General features: G+C 44.7%; 1 protein-coding gene across 1 annotated transcript in view; it reads left to right on the plus strand.

Moving 5' to 3' along the window:
• The window catches only part of TMEM38B (transmembrane protein 38B), a 90,097-nt gene that overhangs the window by 12,310 nt on the left and 64,831 nt on the right, over positions 1 to 12,956 (plus strand). The window lies entirely within an intron of this gene.

Raw genomic sequence — 12,956 nt, forward strand, 5'->3', positions numbered from 1 at the left:
TGAGACACTAGGACCCTGAGACACTAGGACAATCTGATTTTCAGAAGGTGAGTGCTCAGCACTTTGTAAAGATCAAATCCCTGTAATATATTTACATTTCAGCTTGGCCCTCACAAATGTAGGCACTCCAAATCACTAAAACCTTGGCTGGTGATTTCAGTGTTCTGAGAGCATTCCCCTCTAAGCAAAGTCAGAGGAGAGAATTAAGCAGGGTGCTGTGGGAATCATGTCAATCAATTTACATCATGGCTATGTGTAGCAAACCTGGGTGACTAAACAAACAGCTCAGGTTTCCAACATCATCATAAACCTTTGCACCAAATTTGAAGGGTATGGAACTGATTTATTACACCCACCAACTACCTCTTGCATGGAGCTGAATCTTTCTGCCCTTTTGTCTTTTTTTAAAATGTGTTTTCCAAATGAAGGCAAAAATGAAAGATGGGCAATTAAAACTCTGTTAGGGTGGAAATGTAATATAAAAACCCAGCATTCCCCCAGATTTAGAAATGCAAACCAGCCACAAAACCAGCAGAATAACAACAGCCAATGGGCCTTGTTCCTACTACATTTCTTATCAGTCTCCTGCAGAGACTCTAAAACTCTTATCTCGATAGACCAGATTACTGGGCTGATCGCCTCTCCATAGTGAGTAGGAATCAAACGACATTTTCCATTGTCAGCACACTGCACATTCCCAGTCCAGATAAATCAATTAATGGGATGCAAGGCTGATTCTTTCTTTCTTTCTTTCTTCCCTCCCCCAGTTCCAAGTTTTAATACCATCTAAGAGTCCTTGGTCAGAAGAGGACTTGCTGGCAATGCAGGTGCAGGTTTTCAGAGCCTCCACACAACAGCAATAACACCCCCTTCTGCCTTCCTCAGGGCTTCTCTTTGTGAAACACTTTTTCTTTTCTTTCCTTTTCAAATGTACAACCCCTGCAGCTAATCTGATTATGCTAATTTGTACTTCATGAACCCAAACACTGTAACAGGATCTGGGCTGGGCTGCAGGGATGATGGTGGTAGGGATGGGAGGATGGGAGGGACAATGAGTTCAAGTTAGTTAACAAAAAAAGTCTTCTGTATTGTTGCACAAAGCGCACTCTGGGAAACCCATGCAGCTCTTGACAATTTAGAGTGTTCGAAACTGGCCTGTGCTATTGAGCAGAAAGGGCAGCACTGTGAATATACAATGAGGGGCACAATGAAAAGTCTGTTTCCTGTTGAAAGTTGTTTTTCCTTTTCAATAACTAATCCTGCCCAGAATCTAGGAACTGAAGTATTGCACACCAATTTCAAGTCGGGTGGTAGCTGACTGTGACATTAGACATCTTCTAAGTATAACCAGCCTCTTTGGTCCTACTGGTTTGACACTATGTTAAATCCACTTAAAATTTGGCAGCATGGTTTGTGGACACACAACATTTTTAAACAATGTTATAACCATGATTGAGCTCTGTTAGGCATACCGTCTCCAAAGTAGCTTTGCCTACCCAACTTTTCACAACAGTAATAATAAGCACTTGATTTGGTCTGACAACTTTTGAACAAAGTATTACTTAAAAAGTTAAGTAACACAGGTGTAGAATTAAAGTAATCACTGCTGGCATTGCTTTGTGATGTTTGCTGTATGGCATTGTGTCAATATAGGATGACTTTGGGCTAGTTCCTCAGCTGGTGTGACTAGGCTTTACTCCATTATTGTACCAGCTTGGGACCTCATCCATTGTGGTGTTATAAAATGGAACTGAGATGTTTATTTTGCAATTTAGATTGGAAACTCTTTAGAGTAGGGACTGTGTCTCCATACATCTGTATTAAAGCATGATCTACGCATAGCCCACTTTACAAATGATAGGAATCGTAAAGGGGCTTTTCAGCAAGAGATGGGCCTGAACCAAACGTTCCAAATTGGTGAAGTTTGAGACCAATTTCTACCTGCAAAGAGAGTGTATCTTTAATTTTCCAAAGACGGCTGAGCTGATTTTAAATGCTCCATTAATAGTCAGTGTATCAGTCTCAGTCCCATGCTCTGTGTCCACTAAAATTCAGATGGTTCCTTTCTTGGCTATAACTCCTCTCTCTACTTGCAGTTTATTTGCAGCTAGTTGCAAGAGGAAAGGGGAATTGAGAAAATTTGTGCTCTGTCTTCCACCTTAATAAAGATGGCGCCATGTCTAGTACAGAGTGGCATCATTATGGGGTTAGTTCACTCGCATGGCATGAAGCAGAATATTCAGGGTTATCATTTTATGAAAGTCAACAGAGGAGGAAAGGTGAGTTCCTTAAAGCTGATGCTTTATGTGTTCTCACGTTAAACTAAGCTTCCACGAGTGCTGTGATAAATGAAGGGGCTGGGGTAGCTCCCTTTTATGGACACCAAGCCAGCCGATAGCTATAAAATCTCTCTTAGTAGCTGTTCTCTGATTACTCTACCTGTAAAGAGTTAAAAAGTCTCACTGCTCTGCATAGGTAAAAGGAAGTGAGTGGGCACCTAGTCAAAAGAGCCAATGGGAAGGCCAGGACTTTTTAAAATTGAAAGAAGGCTCCCCTTTTGTCTGTCTGTTGTTGTTCTCCCAGAGAGAGGAGGACAGGGGACAGCTATGTGGTAAGAAGCTTGGGCCAGGTATAAAAATATCATCAGTATCATACCTAGAAACTACTCATTTAAACCCCAGACATGTAAGTAGATCAGGAAATGTCTAGGAAGATGTGAATAGATTTATTTCTTTTATTTATTTATGGCTTGTGGATTCCTCTGTGCGAAGCCCAGATGCTTTTCTTTTGCTCGTAACCTTTAAGCTGAACCTCAAGAAAGCTATTCTGGGCTTAATGCTTGTAATTACTCTTTTAAAGTCTAACAATAGCCTGAGTTCCCAGATGTATTTTCTTTCTTTTTTTTTAATTAATTTATCTTTTTTAAGAACAGAATTGAATTTTTGTGTCTTAAGAGCTTTTGGTGGAAACAGCTGATTTCTTTTTTTTTCTTTCTCAGCTCTTCCCTGGAGCGGGGTGTGTGTGTGTGTGTATGTGTGGGCACTTGAGGGTACCCCACAGGAAGGAATTCCCAAGTGCGCCTTCCTGGGCTCTCAAGGGGGTTCTGCACTTGGGTGTGGCAGGATCTACCAATCCAAGGTCAGAGAATAGCTGTAACCTTGGGAGTTTAATACAAATCTGGAGTGGCCAGTATTAATTTTTAGAATCCATGTGCATCCCCACCTTCTGCACTCGAATTGCCAGAGTGGGGAATCAGCCTTGACAGGTGCTTTAAATCCTCATTATTTCAGAGTGGAAATGATAATTTATACAGCAATATTTAACAACATTAGCTCCAGCAGAGCAGTGAGCAGGCAATGGGGAAAAAAACCCACACAAGTGAAATAGGATTAACACGTTAAGTTCAACCATAAAGCGTGTATTGTTTAGATTTGCTGCATAGTAACTGGCATCGCTCTGATGTGAAGGAAAAATATACAAAGCAAGTTATATTTATAATATACATGCAAATGTCCTTCTGAGTCTTTATCCGATGTGAACCAAAACAAATGCTCGTTGTATGAGCTATGCTTGTGTTGTACATAAATATCTCTGTTTAGAGAAGTTGTGCTAAATCTAAGACAATTAGCAGTTTCAAATTCCGTGATAACTTACCTCTCCCAAGATCCAGCAGCAGAGTGTATTGTAGTAGGGGGTTGTTTGCTGCAAGTGTTTGGTGGAATGACGATATAACCAATAAATCAGGCTTTATGTCTGTTCTGGCATTTGACATTCACTGGTATGCTATGAAAAACAAAAAGGCAGCTGTAAACCTGTCTTAATTAACGATTATTTAACCTATAGCAGCCATAGCTTGGCCTGAATGTTCCATCTTGTATGAGCGGAGAGAGGAAATTCATATTTTTACTTTAAACAGAAGATAGTGTTTTCAGGACTGTGCAGACGGTTGCTTTAGGGTCTCATTATTAATGTGTACAGTATTTTGCTCTGAATTTACCATGATTTGAATTATAACAAAGCTCACGTGTTGATTACAGCCAGTCACCTCTTGTTAGCAGTTGAGGGTGTTACAAACATCTCCTCCTTGGCGGTTACCATGAAAACAGGGACAGATCCTTACATCGAGGTGCGGGAGGTGAGCGAGCACACTGGGTGAGATGTAGAAGGGGGAGACTTGGTTGGGATGTTAATGTGAGGGGCAAGAGGGGAATAAGAGGAGTAGGAAGACACTGAGGGGCTGCAAAAGGACTCAGGAGAGAAGAGGCTGAAAAGGGACAGGGAATATGGAACCTGGCTGAGGCAAAGGAGGGATATGCCAGGAAAGCATAAAGAGGCACAGAGGAATGTGTGGGCATAGGAGGGGGCTGGAAGGTGCATGGGGGGGCTGGGAAGAAGCTGAGGGGGGAGCAGGAGTATTTGGGGGCACAAGAGGAGGCTGAGGGGGGCCAGGAAATGTGGGGGTGCAGGAGGACATTGAGGGAGGGGCAGGGGAACCGGGGTACAGGAGGAGGTTGAGAGGGGCTGGAGAATGTAGAGGCACAGGAGGAAGCTGAGGTACAGGCAGGGGAATGTGGGGCTGTGGGAGGAGGCTGAGTGAGGTGCAGGGAAATATGGGGGTTCAGGAGGAGGCTGAGGGGGCAGAGGAATGTGGGGGCACAGGAAGGGGCTGAGGGGAGCAGGGCAATGTGGGGGTGCAGGAGGATGCTGAGGCAGGGGTATGGGGGCACAGGAGGCTGATGGAGGGGCAGGGGAATGTGGGGACATGGGAGGAGGGGGGGCAGGGGAATGTGGGGGTACAGGATGAGGCTGAGGAAGAGGCAGGGGAATGTGGGGACACAGGAGGAGACTGAGGGGGGCAGAGGAATGTGGGAGTGCAGGAGGAGGCTGAGAGGGGCAGGGGAATGTGGGGGTGTGGGAGGAAGGTGAGGGAGGGGAAGGGCAATGTGGGCGTGTGAGAGGAGGCCGAGTGGGGCAATGGAATGTAGGAGTGTGGGAGAAGGCCAAGGGAGGGACAGGGGAATGGGGGTAGAGGAGGAGGCTGAAGGGGGCAAGGGAATATGGGGACATGGGAGGAGGCAGGGGCAATGGAATGTTTGGTGTGGGAGGGGGCTGAGGGAGGAGCAGGGGCATGGGGGTGCAGAAGGAGGCTGAGAGGGGCAGGGGAATTTGGGGTGTAGGAGGAGGCTGAGGGAGTGGCAGGGGAATGTTGGGTGTGGGAGGGGGCAGAGGGAGGAGCAGGGGAATGTGGGAGTCTGGGAGGAGGCTGAGGAAGGGGCAGGGAAATGTGGGGACACAGGAGGAGGCTGAGAGTTGGGCAGGGGAATGTGAGGGTGTAGGACAAGGCTGAGGGGGCAGGAGAATATTGGGGTGCTGGAGGAGGCTGAAGGAAGGGCAGGGGAATGGGGGCATGGAAGAGGCTGAGAGAGGGAAAATATTAGCCCTGTGGCTTTAAAAACCACTTGTGACAATTTTAAATTGTTTGAAGGTGGGGGAAATACTTGTAAGAGGGAGAAATATTCTTTTTAAAAAAATCTTGCCAGGACATAATTCACATTTGATGTAGGGTTTCATTGTTAAGTCTCTTTGTAGTATGATTTGAAACTTTCCTTGATTAGACTGTGAGCTCTTTGGGGCATGTACTTTCTTGTCACAGTTTGTCCATTAGATACTGTGACATTATTGGATTAAAATATGACCATATAGACCATTGTTGCAACAACTATTATGTATTTGCAGCAAATATTGTTCAAAGGTTGTCAAGTGAGGAGCTTATGAAAAGGTTATGATTTGCTGGTTATGATTATGCTATCTGTATGCATGTATCATGTTTGTATTTGAAGTTAAGTATTGGCTCTATATTTGGATTTCAAATGTTGGTTCCTGTGGTAACTCCCACAAGGTAACACATCAGCACATCTTGCAGGGACTATTTGAATTAAGTGGCTCATCAAGAAACACTTGGTTGACAATGACCACGGGAGACACCCATCTACAGTGAGTGGACTATCGTGTAAACACGCTGCTTGGAGTGTAGATAATGACTTCCCGCAATGACTGAGGAAAATTGGGCATGAACATGTGACTTGCCCACGTGACTCCGAACTCCATCTTGTTGCTGTAATTTTCCACAGTAAGAACAATGGAATGCCATCCACATAGCAAAAGCTACGAAAGGCCCTGGAAACGCCTCCAATTGGTCTTCAATCCTGCTTCTTACTTGGCTACAAACTGAAGCTCTGAACAATGGAGTGAATGACACATTCAAACAGTTAATGTACTCCAGAGACTTGACATAAGCCAGCAGTTTATTCCATCACTGCTACAACCCTGAGCCAAGAACTTTCCCATTACTGTATGTTATTGATTCCTTTAACCAATTTTGACTCTCAACTTTCTTTTTATAAATAAACCTTTAGATTTTAGTTAATAGGAATTGGCTGTAGAATAGAATAAATACCAGGGTTGGAAGGGACCTTCAGGAAGTCATCTAGTCCAACTCCTGTCAAAACAGGACCAATCTCCAATTAAATCATCCCAGCCAGGCTTTGTCAACCTGATGTCTTAAAACCTCTAAGAAGGAGATTCCACCACCTCCCTAGGTAACCCATTCCAGTACTGCACCACTCTCCAAAAGTTTTCCTAATATCTAACCTAAACCTCCCCCACTGCAACTTGAGACCAATTACTCCTCTCTTCTGTCATCTGCCACCACTGAGAACAGTCTAGATACATCCTCTTTGGAACCCAATTTGCAGGTAGTTGAAAGCACTATCAAATCCCCCTCATTCGCTTCTGCAGACTAACAATCCCAGTTCCTCAGCCTCTCCTCATAAATCATGTGCTCCAGCCCTAATCATTTTGTGCCCTCCGCTGGACTCTTTCCAATTTTCCACATCCTTCTTGTAGTGTGGCCCAAACTGACACAATACTCCAGATGAGGCCTCACCAATGTCAACAGAAGGAATGCTCACGTCCCTCGATCTGCTTGCAATGCCCCTACTTATCCAGCACAAAAATGCCGTTACCTTCTTGCAACAGGCACACGTTGACTCATATCCAGCTTCTCGTCCACGTAACCCTAGGTCCTTTTCTGCAGAATGCTGCCAGCCACTCAGTCCCTAGTTTGTAGCATGCATGGGATCTTCTGTCCTAAGTGCAAGGAACTCCGCATTGTCCTGGTGAACCCTCATCAGGTTTCTTTAGGCCCAATCCTCTAATTTGTCTAGGTCCCTCTGTATCTTATCCCTACCCTCCAGCATATCTACCACTCCTCCCAGCTTAGTGTCATCCGTGAACTAGCTGAGGGTGCAGTTCACGCCATCCTCCAGATCATTAATGAAGCATGTATTTGGGTAAGATCTGGTAATGTGTCCAATACTCTGGGATTGATAGAACCTTTTCTTTTATATGATGAAATAAGATTTACAGAGATTTTCATCGTATTTGACGTGGGTACCTGGATGGAGGCCTGAGGCTGGATCACTTTAAGGGAACTGTGTTGTTTGGACTTCTGAGTAACCAGTAAGGTAATAAAGTAGCTGTTTTATGCTGGCCTGGTAAATCTAAGTACCGGAATATCCACCAGCTTTATGGGGCTTGTCTGCTCCATTCTTTGCGGTTCACCCTAATTGAGTGACCACAGCTGACTCCCCACTAAGACCCCAGTCACACACATCCATCGTGGTGTATAAACACTCCCTGTGTGTTTTAGGTTTGTGGGGCTTTCTTCACTCACCTGTTTGTAGGGATTAAAGGTTCCAGCATGGAAAAGGCAACATTCTCAAGGTTAGTATATATGAACAGAGGTGGTGTTTCCAGCACAGCAGCCATATATCATTAACACCCTATCAAGGGGATCCACTCAGTGACTCTGTGTGGGGCAGGGAGGAATAATTTTAAATCTATATCTGGGCTCCTATGTGTGCACGTGCATATGTGCTTTGATCTGAACTGACTGTGGGGTTTGAATCGCCTTTCTTATTCTCAGTTCACTAATTTTTCACAAGTCTGGCACCGGATCCCCATATTCTACCATCTGACCTTTTCCTTTTATTTCTTGAGCAGATTATGAACTGGGAAAATCCAATGTCCTGCCTTATTATCCTTTGTTTTTAGGGGTTACTTTATGAGGAAACCTACGCTCTAAATTTGAACACCTGAGCCTTTATTTGATCAGTTAAGGATCCTAGAAGTAGATTTAGAGCTGACGCTCTGGGGGATAATACATATAGAGAGAGGTGAGACAGGAGCTGGTGTCCCTATATACCGCCCATATACTTCACTGCTGCACTCTACCAGAGGCCAAACACAATGGAGGAGACTTTGACTATGGAGTGTGGTAGGAGTTGAAGGTTGTGTGAAATCCCCACTTACGATGCAGGTGCGACCCAGAATGGCCCCATGTGTGTTTCTGTTTGAGGTGAATGAGGAAATCCCTTTTCTCAACTTCATGGGCTGAACCTGGTTTATTCAACTGGGACTATATCACAAACTCGACCGACAACGAACACACACCGGGGGTACATTATGATAGGGGTCGGATTGATGCTGGCTTTGGCTGCTTCACCTTCCCATGTTCTTACTCTACTGTTACCTGCACACATTAAGGCACCCTGCCTTTTCCCAGTCTGTAGGCTCCAGGCGAAACGCACCTACCCGTACCCAATCCATAGGGCTCAGGGTATAACTAACCTGATCAGTTTAAGTACCCACACCCTTTCCCAATACGTAGGGCTTTGGGTGTATACTACTTCTGCAGGTGTGCAGGACCTTTTACCAGTGAAAGAGCCCTACACAGTAATAGCCTACATAATCTCTCTTTATTCAAAAACAGAAGGCACACACTACACATAGAGTGCTCACCACTCCCAATAAGACAGATGAACTTTTCTTGATGGCCGGTCAGGATCAGGTCCCCACAGTGTCATTGGCAGAGTGTTGAGGTTTGGCAGCATTGATCTTTGGGGCTGTGTTCTGGAATTGGTTACCAAAGAACTTCCTTTTGGACTCAGTTTATATAGTAAAATTTGAGGGTTTTTTTAGCTATACCTTAACCATTCATTATACTAAAATTTTACTAACCAATCTTAACACAGTGTAACAAAAAAATTCTCCTACCCACCACCTTAATTAATTTACACCTAGCAAAATTAATTATGTAACAGACAGAAACAATTAAAGAACCAAACAGAGACTATACAGATAAACAATAGGGAAGTGGGGACCATAACGACAAAACAATAAAGAAATGAGGATTTCACAACCACACCTATTGATAAGCAATTTCTTGACAGACAGATGATACCAAACTAAGTTTTCTTTAACCATCTTAAGATCTATTTCTTTATCTAGTGATAGTGGGTGTCATTAGGATGGGGTCTCCTTCTTAACAGCATGATATTACAGTGTTTTAATGTAATTTAGATGGAATGTGAGGACGTGACTTCCTGCTTCTCCGCTAATGGCTGCTGCTCGGCTGCTCTTTTAATCTGGCTGCAGTTGAAGGCCTTACAATATGGCTGCATACAAAGGCCTGATCCTTACACTACCAGGCAACCTATTCTGTGACTCTTTAGAGCACTTAAACAAATATGTGCTTGGACAGAAAACTGCAAGGAGATGGAGGAATCTGACCTGCAGGAGGAAGCAAGGCGAGGAACAGGAGGGAAGCTTGGAAGTGATGGGGAAATGTGAGGTGGAGTAGGGAGAGTAGGGATATAGTGAATGTGGGATGCAGCAGTAGTGAATAAGAGCAGTGCACAGGAATGTGAGAAGCAGAAAAGACAATGAGTGGGACACATGGGGAGACTGTGGAATGGAAATGTGAGGATCAGAAAGGCTGTGGATGGGGAATGTGGGGTGCAGGAAGTGATTGAGGGGGGATAGGAGAATATGAATTGCAGGAGGAGACTGGGTGATGGTGGAGTAAGAGGCAGACTGGGTGATGGGGATTGAGGAAAGAAAGAGACTATGGGAGTTGAAAGGGGGTGACTGAGTGGATGCAGGAGGATAGCTGATGGTAGAGAGAGGAGAATGTGAGGGAAAATATGGGAACAGATGAATGTAGGGGGCATGTGGAGGACAGAAGGCTGTGTGGGAGCCTGTAGGGAGAATGCAAATGAGGCAGGAGACTATGTGTGAAGGGGAGGGGAGGGAGAGAGACAATAGATGGATGAAAGGACGGCAGAGGATAGATTGGCAGCTCTCTGCACACCAGGGAATAGCACTGGGTAAGAAGCCAGTGGAACTAGCATAGTTTTGAATGTGTATCAAGATTATATCTGACCCTGGAATGACTGCATACAGATTGAGGGTTGGGAGGCTTCTTATAAAGGCACAAAAATCAAACCAAAAACAGCCAGTGTTTTTGAATATTTGTAATGTCATGGTTGTTGAGGCTCTGATGGGATTTATTTGAATGTTTGGTGATGAATCTTGAGTATTCTCCTCCTTGGTTGCTTCCGTGAGACATCCTCCGCGAACTCCAGCTGTAGGACTGTGATAGGATGCACGAGCACCACGCTGGTGAACTGAGAGTGTCAGGGTTCTCTCCCCACTCTGAATTTTGGGTTACAGCTGTGGGGATCCCCATGAAAGACCCCCTAAGCTTATTTCTACCAGCTTAGATTAAAAACTTCCCCAAGGCACAAATCCTTCCTTGTCCTTGGATGAGTACTGCCACCACGAAGTGAGTTAGACAAAGATTCAGGAAAAGAACCACTTGGAGTTCCTGTTTCATCAAAATATCTCCCCCGCCAAGCCCCTTCACCCCCTTTCCTGGGGAGGCTTGAGAGTAACTAAGGTGAGCACAGACCAGAGCCTTGAGTTTTTACACTAAAAACCCAATCAGATTCTTATAAAACAGAACTTTATTATAAAGAAAAAATAAAAGAAGCACCTCTGTAAAATCAGGATGGAAGGTAATTTACAGGGTAATCAGATTCAAAACACAGGATTTCCCCTCTAGGCAAAACTTTAAAGTTACAAAAACAGAGATAAACCTCCCTCTTAGCACAAGGAAAATTCACAAGCTAAAACAAAAGATAATCTAATGTATTTCCTTGCTATGACTTACTATTTCTGTAATATTGGATGCTTAGTTCAGATATGGCTTAGGGAGATGTATTTTCCCTACCCTGGTTCCTCATTGACCCAGAGAGAACACACAAAGAGACAAAACAAACAACCTTCCCCCACAGATTTGAAAGTATCTTCTCCCTGTATTGGTCCTTTTGGTCAGGTGCCAACTAGGTTATCTGAGCTTCTTAACCCTTTACAGGTAAAGGAGGGATTTTGTGCTACCCTTAGCTGTAAGCTTATGACAGAGGGTTAAGGAGCAGCTCTGGGTCCAAGCAGGCCCTGCCCAGCAGCACCTGCTGGGCATGCTCATAGTGGAGGCTGGGCTCAAGAGGGAGCAGCTCATTTCAGCCTAGCCTAAGCTCCTGCAGAGATGCCACCGGGGCTCCATGTGGCTGGGACCAGACCCAACCACCAAGCCATTACAGGCCCTCCATACACAGGGGTGGGAATGACGGGCTATGACTGATAGAGGAAAACCCTTCTGAGCATGAACAGAGAGAACTCCAAGGGGAATCCAGATACAGACCAGTGGCGTAAGTGAAACTTAAGCTGGGATAGGAACTGGTTCAGGGAGCAGGCATGGGGAGCCCTGGCTGCACAGTTGAATCATTACTCACAGGGCCCCAGATCAGAACCTGGTGAAGCAGGGAAGGCTTAGGGTCCCATACCCCCCAGCCATTGACTCTCGCCATTGGGTGACACAGCTGTTAACTCTTGCTGCTGGGTCCTGTTGCCAGGTTCGGACTTCAACCTTCAACAAGGTTCCCAGACATTAAGACATTAAAGGTTAAAGAAATAGATCCAATTTTCACTAGCAACTTTACTAGAAAAGAAGCAACCAGTCCTTTTTCCCATGGGTACATTCTCCACCATGAGGTATGAAATTAATACCTTGTTGTATGCCTCCAGCCTCTTTTGTAAGATCTGGAGAGTCACAGGATGATGGTGTCAAGTATCAGAGGGGTAGCCGTGTTAGTCTGGATCTGTAAAAGCAGCAAAGAGTCCTGTGGCACCTTACAGACTAACAGACATTTTGGAGCATAAGCTTTCGTGGGTGAATACTCACTTCATCGGACATGCATCTGACGAAGTGGGTATTCACCCACGAAAGACTCTTTGCTGCTTTTACAGGATGATAGTGTCTGTCTTTTAAACTGCCACTTTCTGTTGTGATGGGGTGGTGGATTTGGGGATAGTCTGTCACAAAGTCAACATGCACTTGGACTCCTTTCTCAAAGTCTCATTTTTCTTCAGAAAGGGAAATTACAGCTGTCAAAATATTTCTTAGGTAGTTGTAAAGACTGGTAGGTGAAGTGCAGGTGTCTAAGGCAAAACTTTTTTTGCTTTAAGTGGAAGTTCATCCAAACATTTCTTTGGCTGTAGAAGCATTCACGGCTTGTGCTCTGGGGAGTTGATCGTGAATTCCATGCTCATGCAATAAAGCTGAATGCCTTACCGTGCTGATGAATGCGCTCCCCTCTTCCCCCAATTTCTGTTAGGTCTGAGGAGGCATCTGATTCCCACTCTCCCTTGTATTGTGAAGTTTATCTAATAGTGCTGCAGGCATACCATTAGGCCTGCATCTCTACCATCTTCAGCACCTTTGTTTTTACTCATTCCACACAGGGGAGCTCTCTGAGTGGCTGCATATCAGGTAGAAGGCTGGATATGATTAATTTCAGGTATATGCTCTTCATCTGTCGTCTTCTAATTACTCTTGAAGTATCTTTGATCTCTGGAAAGTCTGTGGCCAGTTGTTGTTTTTTTCTAGATCAGATTCCAATTCAGGACTAGCACCGACCATGTGTTGCTCATGTCTGATTTATTTTTGGTGAAGTAATTTTTTCCATAATGAGATGAAGAACCTGCCTGCCACA

Source organism: Chelonoidis abingdonii, chromosome 6 (assembly GCF_003597395.2).
Source record: "Chelonoidis abingdonii isolate Lonesome George chromosome 6, CheloAbing_2.0, whole genome shotgun sequence".
Lineage (NCBI taxonomy): Eukaryota > Metazoa > Chordata > Testudines > Testudinidae > Chelonoidis > Chelonoidis abingdonii.